Consider the following 13,506-nt stretch of genomic DNA (forward strand, 5'->3'; position numbering starts at 1 on the left):
ATCTCCCAGTTCAGGACTTGAGGGCCAAAAATGAGGCAACAATTACATTGCACCTGTCTGTGCCTAACCTGTATACCTTGCTGGGGATGATCCCTTCCACTGCTGAGTGGTTCACTTGCCTGGCTTAAAAGATGCCTTCTTCTGCCTCAGCATGGTGCCTGCTAATAAGCACTTGTTTGTCTTTGGATGGGAGAATACACACTCAGGGACAAAGGAGCAGCTCACTGGGACAAGATTCCCACAAGGATTCAAGAACTCTCCCACTCTTTTCAGTAGTACCTGGCTGCTGACCTGGCTGAATTTCCTGAACAAAAACTAGACTGTGTCTTGCTGCAGTAAGTTGATGACCTCTTGCTGGCTAGCACCATGTAGGCTCAATGCCTAGAGGGACCAAAAGCTCTCCTCTCCCTGCTAATGGAAGCAGGGTATCAGGTACCAAAGAAAAAGGCACAAATCTGTAAGAAACAAGTCAAGTATCTGGGCTTTAGCATCATGCAGGGCTGACGAATGTTGGGGACTGAGGGAAAACATACAGTTTCTGCCCTCCTGGCCCCTACCACCAACCAGAATGTTTGTGAGTTCCTAGGTGCAGAGAGATTCTGCAGGATATGGATCCCCGAGTTTTCAGATTTAGCCAGACCTCTGTATGAGGCCCTAAAAGGGGAAGAAAAGTCTCCCCTTGAATGGGGACCAAGCCAGGAGGGAGTATTTCAGGCAATTAAAACCAAACTCAAGGAGGCTCTGGCCTTAGGGCTTCCCAGTGTAACCAGGGAATTTAACCTCTTTCTTCATGAGAAAAATGGGATGGCTTTGGGAGTACTAACCCAAGCATTTAGGCCTTGACAGAGGCCAGTGGCATATCTGTCCAAAAAAATTGACTCAGTTGTGGCTGGATGGCCTCCCCATCTCTGAGTGCTGGCAGCTACCACCTTGTTAGTAAGAGAGGCTGACAAGTTGACACTGAGACAGAACCTCAACATTAAAGTCCTTCATTCAGTTGTAACCCTGATGAACAATAGAGGCCAACCATTGGCTCCTGCATACACAAATGACTCAATATCAAGTGTTAGTATGTGAGAATCTGCGGGTAAGGCTGGAAGTTGTATGAACTCTGAACCCAGCCACCTTTCTACCAGATGAAGCAGGGCCCCCAGACCATAACTGCTTAGAGGTCCTGGTTGAAGTGTTTTCCAGCAGGCCTGACTTAACTGATAAAACACTCCAAATTCCGGACCTGGTTTTATATACTGATGGCAGTAGCTTCATGGAGAATGGGAAAGGGATGGCAGGATATGCTGTGGTATCTGACTCAGAAGTGCTGGAAGTGGCTTCCTCAAGGTTGGTCAGTGCAGAGAGCAGAATTATGGGCATTCATCAGAGCACTGGAGCTCAGCTGAGACCAGCAAGTTAATATTTATACTGGTTTATGGTATGCTTTTGTTAACTCACATGCCCACAGAGCCTTATATAAGGAGAGGGGACTCCTTACTGATGAAGAAAAAAGGATTAAAACCAGGCTGAAATCTTAAAGCTCCTAGAAGCAGTATGGGAACCTAGGGAAGTGGCAGTTACCCACTGCAAGGGCCACTAAAAGGGAAGCAACCTGGTTGGCAAAAGGAAACCACAGCACTGATGCAACCATCAGACAAGCACCCCAGGGGCAACTGTCAGATAAACCTAAATTTTTCCTGGCCCCAGAAGTGCCGACTGTCCCCAGATACTCTCCAGAAGAAGAAAAATGGATAAAAGAGGAAGGAGAAACCAAAACTAAGATGGGATTGAGTTTATGTTCTGAATCAGCTGGCCTACAAGCTAGTCCTCCAGCAACACGAACTAACCCACACGGGCAAAACTGCCTTAGAGATTTTAATGGGCCAGTTCTACCTTATTGCACATCTTCCTGCACTCTGCTCCTCTGTTTCCCAATGGTGCATAACTTGTCTGCAAAATAATACTCACCAGGGGCCTAGCAGACCAGCTGGGACACAACACTCTGGACTGTCCCCATTTGAGGATATGGAAGTGGGCTTTACTGAAGTCACTCTGAACAGGGGATACAAATACTTGCTGGTTTTTGTCTGCACCTTTTCAGGATGGGTAGAACCCTTCCCTATCCAAACTGAAAAGGCAAGGGAAGTGGCCAAGGCACTCCTGAGAGACATCATTCCCAGGTACATAATGCCTTTAACCATCAGGTCAGACAATGGCCCAGCATTTGTGGCCAAGACAGTGCAGCAGGTGGCAAAAGCCTTATAGGTCCAGTGGAGGCTATTGCCCCCAAAGCTCATGGAAAGTAGAATGCATGAACTGAACCCTTAAGCAGACTCACGCAAAGTTTTATCAGGAGACTGCCTTTCCCTGGGTAGGTATGCTGCTGGTGGCCTGCCTAAAAGCGAGAAGCTTACCCTGAGCAGGAATAGGATTCTTGCCATTTGAACTCTTATATGGAAGGCCGACTCCATTGATCAGTTTGAGAGTAAAAACCAGATAATTGGAAGACTTAGATTTACATAAACAGCTACAAGGATTGGGGCTCACTATCTCACAAATACACAAATGGGTCACAGGTAGAATACCTGTATCCCTGGGTATAAGAGTTCACCCCCACAAGCCACAGGACCAGGTGTGGATAAAGGACTAGAAAATGGAGCCTTTAAAACCAGTATGGAAAGGACCTTATACTCTAATCTTAACCACTCCCACTGCTCTTAAAGTAACAGGAATAGACGCCTGGGTCCATCATTCCAAAGCTAAACCAGCTGGCCCAACCAATGACCGTGGGGAATGGGATGCTGCCCTTAATCCAGAGAAACATCTATGCCTGACAATACAAAAAGACAATGATCTCAAAGCCCTGCTCTGACCACACCTGAAACTAGTCAGTGGACTCATGGTTGAAGCTTGAGGAGTAGGGTGCCTTGTGAAATAGACTGTCTTATTTTCTATAGAGACTTTCTTACTGTCATATACTGTTATCTTATGCCCAACATGTATGTTTGCTGTTTACTGTTATTAGTCTGGTCCCCGTTGGCCCTGCCAAGATCCATTTCCTCATGTGGCCGATGCATCTGAATATCTTGATTGGATCAGGGGGTCACATGGACTTTGCTTTATTCTACCCATTTCTCCTGTTCGGGGGAAATTCAAGAAAGTTGGATTCATCAAAAATCACCAATGGGTAATAACTGATGATGATCTCTGATGGCTGCAAATGTACCCTGAACATCAGGAGGGGGGAATGAAGTAAGGGTTTTAACTAGAAAAGTGACCTCCCCAGCTGAAAAGGCAGCTACATGCATGTCAGCAGCTTTGCTCACTGCATACCACACTTCTTGTAAACTTGTAGCAACCACATGCCTTGTGTCCTTGTTGTTTATCAGTTTCACTTTTGTAACCTTGCTTGCTCAGTTTCTTAGGCAGGAACACTATCTGCTCCAGGAAGGGGGAGTTCTCGGGCTACTTATATGGGAAAACCTTGAGACCCAGATGTCTGTATTGTATAAAAGTTATATAGAAATGGTGCTCAGGCTCTGTAGGAAACTCCTCTGAGCCTGAACTGGTGCTGAATAAACCCTGCTATTCTGCATCCTCGAGTGCGATCTATTTCTGCTGCCACGGTTTCTGAAACACTTCCACTATGGAAAACATTATGGAGGTGCCTCAAAACATAAAAATAGAATTACCATATGATTCAGGAATTTCACTTCTGGGTATTTACTTGAAGAAAGCAAAACATTACTTTGAAAGGATATATGTACTTCAGTGTACACTGAGCATCATTTAAGTAGCTAAGCTATGGCATCAATATAAATGTTCCTTATCTATAAAAATGGATAAAGAACAGACAGACCAATGGAACAGAATAGAGAACCCGGAAATAAACCTTGACACCTAGGGTCAATTAATCTTTGACAAGGGAGGCAAGAACATCAAATGGGAAAGAGAAAGTCTATTCAGCAAGCATTGCTGGGAAACCTGGACAGCTGCATGCAAAGCAATGAAACTAGAACACACCCTCACACCATTCACAAAAATAAACTCCAAATGGCTGAAAGACTTCAATATAAGACAGGACACCATCAAACTCCTAGAAGAGAACATAGGCAAAACACTCTCTGACATCAACATCATGAATATTTTCTCAGATCAGTCCCCAAAAGCAATAGAAATTAGAGCAAAAATAAACCCATGGGACCTCATCAAACTGAAAAGCTTTTGCACAGCAAAGGAAACCAAATAGAAAACAAAAAGAAAGCATACAGAATGGGAGAAAATAGTTTCAAATGATGCAACCGACAAGGGATTAATCTCTAGAATATATAAACAACTTATAAAACCCAACAGCAAAAAAGCCAATCAATCAATGGAAAAATGGGCAAAAGACCTGAATAGACATTTCTCCAAAGAAGATATACAGATGGCCAGCAAACACATGAAAAAATGCTCAATATTCGTTGATTATAGGAGACATGCAAATCAAAACTACCATGAGATACCACCTCACACCAGTCAGAATGGCCATCATTAATAAATCCACAAATAACAAGTGCTGGAGGGGCTGTGGAGAAAAGGGAACCCTCCTGCACTGCTGGTGGGAATGTAAACTGGTACAGCCACTATGGAGAACAGTTTGGAGATACCTTAGAAATCTATACATAGAACTTCCATATGACCCCGCAATCCCACTCTTGGGCATCTATCCGGACAAAACTCTACTTAAAAGAGACACTTGCACCTGCATGTTCATTGCAGCACTATTCACAATAGCCAGGACATGGAAACAACCCAAATGTCCATCAACAGATGATTGGATTAGGAAGAAGTGGTATATATACACAATGGAATACTACTCAGCCATAAAAAAGAATGACATCATGCCATTTGCAGCAACATGGATGGAACTAGAGAATCTCATCCTGAGTGAAATGAGCCAGAAAGACATAGACAAATACCATATGATATCACTTATAAGTGGAATCTAATATCCAGCACAAATGAACATCTCCTCAGAAAAGAAAATCATAGACTTGGAGAAGAGACTTGTGGCTGCCTGATGGGAGGGGGAGGGAGTGGGAGGGATCGGGAGCTTAGGGTTATCAGACACAACTTAGAATAGATTTACAAGGAGATCCTGCTGAGTAGCATTGAGAATTATGTCTCATGTTGCAACAGAAGAAATGGTGGGGAAAAAATGTGATTGTAATGTATACATGTAAGGATAACATGATCCCCTTGCTGTACAGTGGGAAATAAAAAATAAATAAAATAAAATGGATAAAGAAGATGTGGTGTCTGCTTATAATGAAATATTACTAAGCCATATAAAATATGAAATCTTTCCACTTGCAAAACTTGGATGACTCTAGGGGCATCATTCTAAGACAGAGAAGGACAAATACCATATGCTGTCACTCACATGTGGAATCTAAGAATCAAAACATACAAGCAAATTAAAGAAAATGAAAACAGAATCATAGATGCAGAAAAAAATGGGAGGTTGCTAGAGGGAAGTTGTGCAGGAGCAAAATACAAGGAGAGGTTTAAGAGGTAATAATCTCTAGCTATACATAAGCCATGGGGATTTAATATGCTGCATGAGGAATATGGTCAATAACATTTTAATAATTTCTTGGGGACTATTATTATTCACTTTTCAATGTATTCAAATAAATCACTGTGCAGTACATGTGAGAGTAACATAATATTTTATGTCAACCATATTTCAAGTATAAAAAAGATGTCACAATATGTTGTATTTAGTATCATCCTCAATAATTTTCATTTTTATTTTGGATTCAATGTGAATTTCATGGGGCTGTTTCTTTGGAGCATGCTTTAGTAGATATTGATATCCTCTTATGGAGCATGTGCAGGGATGGCAGTATGGCGGGGAGAATTAAGGTAATCCAGGAATAAAGCATCAATTAGATGGGTGGTGCATCACTTGAGGTAATTATATGAACATTTTGAACACCACAGAGATCCTCTCTTTTAGTGGAAAAGGTCTCATCCTGTAGCTTTTACTGTTCAGGCTGAAAATAGTCACTCAAATTGGTCACTGTGGAGTTCCCACTATGGTGCAGTGGGTTAAGAACCTGACAGAGGTTTAAGAATCCACTGCAGAGATGTGGGTTTGTTCCCTGGTGCAGTATCAGGGCCCAGAGTCAGTCCCTGCCATGGGAATTTCCATGTGCTGTAGGTGTAGCCACTAAAAAAAGTCACCCTAAGTGCTTGCCTGTTCTTGTTTGCCAACAATGCTTTAATAAGGTTGATCATTACTTTAAAATCATTCTCTTCTGAATTAATAAGTATGAGGAGTTCCTCTGAACTAGAATGCTGGGGACTGCCCAATGGACTTATTTTGACCCTGCAAAGCTGTAGATACCTGCAGAGTCCTGCCTGTACAACCAGCCATCCACTTCTCACCATTTTTCAATCACTTCATGCCTAGAAGTTTCTGTAGATTGCACTTTCGTAAGTATGAATAGGTGTCACTGGAAATGGTTTTTTTGGGAGTTGGATGTGTCCCAGATCCCTCTGATGACAACTCCAAGTCCAGGTGTTTGGAACTCACAAGGTCATCATATCTTTGATAGTGAAAGAAATTCCATCTGCAATGTTGATGAAATACTCATGGGAGAGGACAGTGGAGATGATATCCATGGAGAAAAGAACATCATGATTAAGAGGCCTGGGCAGGACATGCACATATCTTACATCCAAGATGTTCCTGTGGGTCCAAAACTAGCAGAAAATGATTTTGTTTCTATTTTGGCTCCCTCACTCATGGGAACCAAATTGCTGAGACTAGAGAAACAGTGGAATAATTAATTTAATGAGCATTTGTGAGACTTCAACCTTTGAAAACACAGAGACTAGTGTAACAATGGATCAATTAATTTAATGAACATCTACAGAACTTCAACCTTTGAAACTGCAGAAATGGTGAATATAGCCCTTACTCCTCTAGTTGACAGCTGCACTATTCCAGGAAGAAAGGAGTTTCAACTCTGTCATTTCAGGAAACCAATGCCTGGTGCCACCTACCTGCCCTTCCTTGGAGTTGAGTTGAACATCTATCCCCCAGGGAACTAAATTAGGCTCAGTGATAACATTACAGTACTGCTTCAGGAAACAGGTATGAAGGCAGGCAGAACTCTCAGAGTATTAATTTTAATGGCACAGATGGAGATAAGGTGCACTGGGAATTTGGAGTTAATAGATTCAATCAATTGCCTTTGGAATGGATAAACAATGAGATCCTCCTGTATAGTACTGAGAACTGTATCTAGTCACTTATCATGAAGCATAAATGGAGGACAAGGTGAGAAAAAGAATGCATATATATGTGTGTGTGTGTTTGTGACTAGGTCATTTTGCAAGACAATAGAAGAGTGACAGAACACTGTAACCAACTAAAATGGAAAAAATAAAAATAATTAAAAAAAAAGATTTTTGGTCACTGCCAGTGGTGATGGGTGAAGTGAGTCATGGGAGCCAAAAGGTACAAATTTCCATCCATAAAAATGAATGAGTTGTGGGGATATAATGTGCAGCATGTTGACTATATTTAATAATACCTAAGAATGCATATGTAAGTTGCTAGGAGACTAGATTTAAAAGTCCTCTTTAGAAGAATAACTGATGTAATTATGTACATAAGTGGATGTTGACTACACTTAGTTTCATAACTTTGCAATATATACCAAGAGCAAATCATGGCACACACCTGAAACTAATATAATGTTATATATCAATTGTACCTAATTTTAAAATAGTGATAACCTACATATTAAACATAGCACCAGTGCTTGAAAGTGAGAATCACAATGTTTCAGCTATTTAGTAAATTTATCACAATTTACTGTGTATTGGCATGTTTCCAGTCCCTATTCCAGGAGATTTCTGTTTTTGCTAGTATTTGAATTGATTGTGATCTGTTTTCTAAGAGATTTAACTGTATTTATGAATGCTACTATTCTTCTCTTTTGCACACACTTTTTTGAGTAATTTTCATTTTTGAATAATTTGAGTTTTACAGAAAAGTTATGAAGATAGTGCAGGGAATTCCCATAGTGATAAAAATGTTTTGGAACTAGGAAGAAGTAATGGCTGTAAAAACTGTACAGCACAGGGAAATGTGTGTGATTGGGTCACTTTGTTGTAAAATAGAACTTAAAAACATTGTAAATCAACTATACTTTAATAATAATAATAAAATAAAGAAAAATGGAAAAAAGAAATAAACATGATGAACATAATTTATGCCACTGAATGTCACTTTGAGAAGACTACTGTTTTTTTTTTACATTTGTTTTATATAAACTACTTTTGTAAAGTCATATTCAGTGACAAGAAATTTTCAGCTGAAAATTCATTATCTGCAACCAATCTATCATCTTCAAACAATGGAATTTGGAATATGCATTTCTTTCTCTCCTACTATTACATTGGTTAGGACTTCCAGGATGCTGATAACTAAATATTAAGTGATGGCAGTCTTTCCTTCCTTCTGTAATGCTTAAAAACATCTTCTAGTGTTCCTGCCATTTCTAATGTTTTCACCATGGCACTTTTGGAAGTAAGTTTTTGTGTTTATTTGATTTCTTCCTTAATTATTGCTCTGTAGCCCTCTATGCTGAATCAACCAATAAATCAATATAATCATTACTTAGAGATTTTCAGGTTTTTAAAATGGAGTTGGAAATATTTTCTTGCAAAGTATTTTCATATATATAATACATATTCATTTTTCTCTTTCCTAATTTTAGGCATCTGTTCTTTTTCTCTTTTTTTTTTTTTGTCTTTTTCCTTTTCTAGGGCAGCTCCTGTGGCATATGGAGGTTCCCAGGGTAGGGGTCTAATCAGAGCTGTAGCCACCGGCCTACACCAGAGCCACAGCAACATGGGATCTGAGCTGCATCTGCAACCTACACCACAGCTCACAGCAATGCTGGATCCTTAACCCACTAATCAAGGCCAGGCATCAAACCCACAACCTCATGGTTCCTAGTCAGATTCTTTAACCACTGAGCCACAATGGAAACTCCATCTTTTTCTTTCATTTTATTGATTCTATTAAACATATGATTTTCTCTATTTGACTTTTTTTGCCAAATAGTTGGCTCTGAAATTTATTTCTCAGTTATAAATATTTTATGCTTTTATTATTTATTTTTATTATGGTATAGTTCATTTATAGTGTTGTGTCACTTTTTGCTGTACAGCGTAGTGACCCAGTCATACATATACATACATTCTTCTCATACTATTTTCTATCATGACGTATCTCAAGAGATTCCATATAGTTCCCAGTGCTATACAGTAGGGTCTCATTGCTATACCATTCTAAACATAATACCTTGCATCTACCAACCCCAAACTCTGTCCTTCCTTTTCATTCATTAACTCAGATTCAGGTCAATTTTATGTTTTAACTACTTTTGTTCTGTAGAAGTTTTTATTAACAACATCTTCACATTTTAAAGTGTTTGTTTCTTGAGGGTAGAATGAATGTGTGCCCATTTACACTTATATATATAGTATAAAAAAATGAATCCAAAAATCCGAATTCATGTTAACACTCAAAGACGATCCCATCCACATTTTGGCATATGTTGTTATAGAATATTTCTCTTGGATTTCTGCATGTGTGTGTCTAATTATAAAAGACAGGCATGCTGATTTAATTTCTCCAGTCCAAAAAGCAGGTCAGTTACCTTCTCATAGCAGATTTTGAGGTTTTATTTTTCTTTCCACATGATGGAATTTTGCATAGCTCTTTTTTTTTTTTAAAGGTGACTTAAATGCAGCAGTAAAAGGGGTATAAGTAATGGAAAGATAAGTAATAGAAAATTTTCTGTCATTACCCTTTTCACATTTTCTTTTATGAAGTTTTAATATCTTACACCTTCTTCTAAATTAATGCATTAATCTTTCTATAAATTACAATTAGGTCTTTATAGATTAAATATGGTAATTTTATCAGTGAAATAGATGGTTTTTATAGCCACATTTTCTACATGGAACTTTTTTGTCTTTTATAATTTTCCAAACATGGTCCAATCAACAATCTTTGCTTCCCTTATTTATACCAAATTTTTTTTTTTTTTGTCTTTTGTCTTTTTGTTGTTGTTGTTGCTATTTCTTGGGCCGCTCCCGTGGCATATGGAGGTTCCCAGGCTAGGGGTTGAATCGGAGCTCTAGCCACCGGCCTACGCCAGAGCCACAGCAACGCGGGATCCAAGCCACATCTGCAACCTACACCACAGCTCAAGGCAACGCCGGATCGTCAACCCACTGAGCAAGGCAGGGACCGAACCCGCAACCTCATGGTTCCTAGTCGGATTCGTTAACCACTGTGCCACGACGGGAACTCCTATACCAAATATTTTTATTCAGAGAGAACCACTGAACCTACAAAGATTGTAAAAGTATCAATGGTAACCAAAATTTGTTATCAAAGAGATAAAATCATTAGTCCAAATGAAGGTCTTAATGGATTCCCTGTCTTTGGATTGGATGTTTCTGTCATTCTGTGGAATTCTTATTTGGAGTAAATGCTGGAGTGTTTTTTTGTTGTTGTTGTTTATTTGTTTGTTTGTTTTTTACCTCATTCTAGACAAATGCAGCTGCTATGTGGAAATAAGAAACCAAACAATATACTTTCTCCTCCTGGGATTCACAGAGGAGCCAGATATGCAGCTTCTCCTTTTTGGGTTGTTTCTCTTCATGTACCTGATCACATTCACTAGAAACTTGCTCATTATCTCAGACTATCACCTCCACATGCCAATGTACTTCTTCCTCTCCAACCTGTCCTTTGCTGACATCTGTTTCACCTCCACTACTATCCCAAAGATGCCTGTGAATATACAGACACAGAGCCAAGTTATCACCTATGCAGGCTGCCTCAGCCAGATAGTTTTTTTCTTGGTGTTTGGCTGCCTGGACAATTTAATCCTGGCTGTGATGGCCTATGACCGCTTTGTAGCCATCTGTCACCCCCTGTACTACAGTCATCATGAATCCCAAGATATGTGGGATGCTGGCTCTGGGATCCTGGTTTCTCAGTGTCATGGGCTCCCTTCTTGAGACCTGGACTGTTTTGAGGCTGTCCTTCTGCATGAACATGAATATCCCACACTTATTTTGTGATCTTCCTGAAGTTCTAAAGCTCACCTGATCGAATACCCTCATCATTACCATAATGGTTTATTTTGTAGTTGTCCTAGGTTTTTTTTTCCCTTCTCCCTGGGATCCTCTTTTCTTATTCTCAGATTTTCTCCTCCATCCTGAGAATTTCATCATCCAGGGTAAATTACAAAGCCATTTCCATCTGTGGGTCTCACCTCTCAGTGCTTTCCTTGTTGTATAGCACAAGCCTTGGAGTCTACCTCAGTTTCATCCTCTAGGACTCGTCTGGTGGCCTTGGCAATGTACACCATGATAACCCCCAAGCTGAACCCCTTCATCTACAGTCTGAGGAACAGGGACATGAAGAAGACTCTGGGAAGACTCTTTGGCAAAGTAGCATCTCTCATTGACAGGGTTGTTGCAGAGCTGTCATAAGTAGCAATGCTCAAAACATTTTGTAGGCATTTCCCATGGATCCTGGATTCCTCCAAAATCAGTTTATTTCCTCCTCCTACTGGAACCATTATATGTTATTGTGTCTTGATTTTTATCATATTTAAAGACATATTTCTCTAGGGCTGCTATGACAAAGTACCACAAACTGTGTGGCTTAAACAATAGAAAACTCTTCTCTCACAGTTCTAGAGACTAGAATTTGGAAATCCAGGGGTCATCAGGATTGGTTCTAAGGGCTGTGAGAAAAATCAGTTCCATATCTAGCTTCTTTTAGTTTGCTGGTCACCTCTGGCATTCCTTAGCAAATTGAAGCATCATCTTGATCTCTGAATTTATCTGCATTAGGTGTCACCCCTGTGTGTGTGTCTGTGTGCAAAACCATTTTATAAGGATGCCTGTCATGTTAATTAAAAGAATAATCTTCTCCACTACCTTTGACTCTTCATGGAGGCTGCCCACATGCAGCTTTTCCACTGACATGGCCCTGCCAGACTAGTGCTAAGTTGGGCATGTAGTAGGTGGGGCCAATGCATATACTGGGCTTGGGCATGAGTGCACAGTGAGGTGGGCATGGGAATTCCATAACCAATATCTTATTATAATTTTCAATGGAGTGTAATCTATAAAATATTGTCACTATGTTATATACATAAAACTAACATAATAATGTAAATCAAATATGCTTAAATTTTTAAAAGAGTTTAAACAAAAAATATGTTGAAGTAACTTTTGTAGTGTCAGAATAAATTATTTTGTTTCATTGTTTTTTAAATGTTTTTAAAAATTGTATTACTATGTTTACATTTTGATATCAGAAATAATAATACATGTAATACATTAAATAAAACTGACAAAAGATATAAGAAAAGAAAAATTCAGTGTGTCAAAAAAATGAATTGTCTGAATTACATTTACATTCATGGTAAAAATAATCTCCTGAAATCCCAGTGTTTTAAAATAACAAAAGTTTATTTTTGTCACAGTAGACATATCACAAGGTGTCTAGGCTCTTTCCCAACTGCATTAGGCTACATGCATATCTCCTTTCTGGAAGCCATGCCAATAGACCAGCTCCTATGTGAGAGGTGCCCATTCTCACAATAGAGGGGGCAGTTATAGAAAAGGTGGAATGTCACATGCCGCTTACAGCTTCTCCTTAAGCATTGGACATGTCAAGTCTTCCCTCATTTTGTAAATGCAAGACTGTCACAGGTCCAAGCACAAAACTGAATGGTGGGGACCTGCACATCTTCCCCTTGAGGCACATTCAAGACTCAAAGCAATGTGTGAGGATGTACACTCCTAAGATAATGAAAATAAGAACAATAATTGTGAAAAATAAAGAAATTCTACCTGAGGTAGGAACAAACATGCAAGCATTTATTATTTCTAATGACATCAAATCTTCCTGAATTTTATGCTATGGATTTGCAATAAGGAATATAAAAAGAGCTGGAGGAAACTATGATTCACCAAGAAAAAGCAGCTTTACACATATTCTGAGCAGATCATAGAGACATAGTGAAACAACTTGAAAGAGTCTGAAAATTCTTCCAAGGCTATGGGCAGCCAGCAAAAAGGGGACAGTGTTTATATCCCTGCATAGTATAAGGCACAGAATGGTGGCCTCTCAAGCAATCTGCTTCCTTCAGGGGGCCCTGGGAGGAAATTAAAATCACAACTCACAATCTCCCGGGATCAGAATAATCCTGAACTTGCTTCCTATTTTGAGAGATTCTCTAGAGTCCTAACAAGCTTAGTAAGTTTAGAACTCGGATATGGTCATAATAATTGCTATGCATCTATCTGTGCCAGGTAATTTCCTTTGAGATTTAAAACATTATCTATTTCTCACACCAACTACTTAGGTAGAATTTCCCTAGTTACAGGTAAGAAAACAAAGGTCAAAATTTT

At 39.5% G+C, this 13,506-nt stretch overlaps 1 pseudogene; it reads left to right on the forward strand.

Annotated features, from left to right (window-relative positions):
* Positions 1-507: 507 nt before the first annotated feature.
* LOC110258781 (olfactory receptor 7C2-like) lies at positions 508-11,571 on the forward strand (annotated as a pseudogene).
* Positions 11,572-13,506: the final 1,935 nt, after the last annotated feature.

This window comes from Sus scrofa, chromosome 2 (genome assembly GCF_054392235.1).
Source record: "Sus scrofa isolate SSC_HxYL_T2T_F1_AM1 chromosome 2, Sscrofa_HxYL_maternal_Yorkshire_Landrace_v2.0, whole genome shotgun sequence".
NCBI classification, from domain to species: Eukaryota; Metazoa; Chordata; class Mammalia; order Artiodactyla; family Suidae; genus Sus; species Sus scrofa.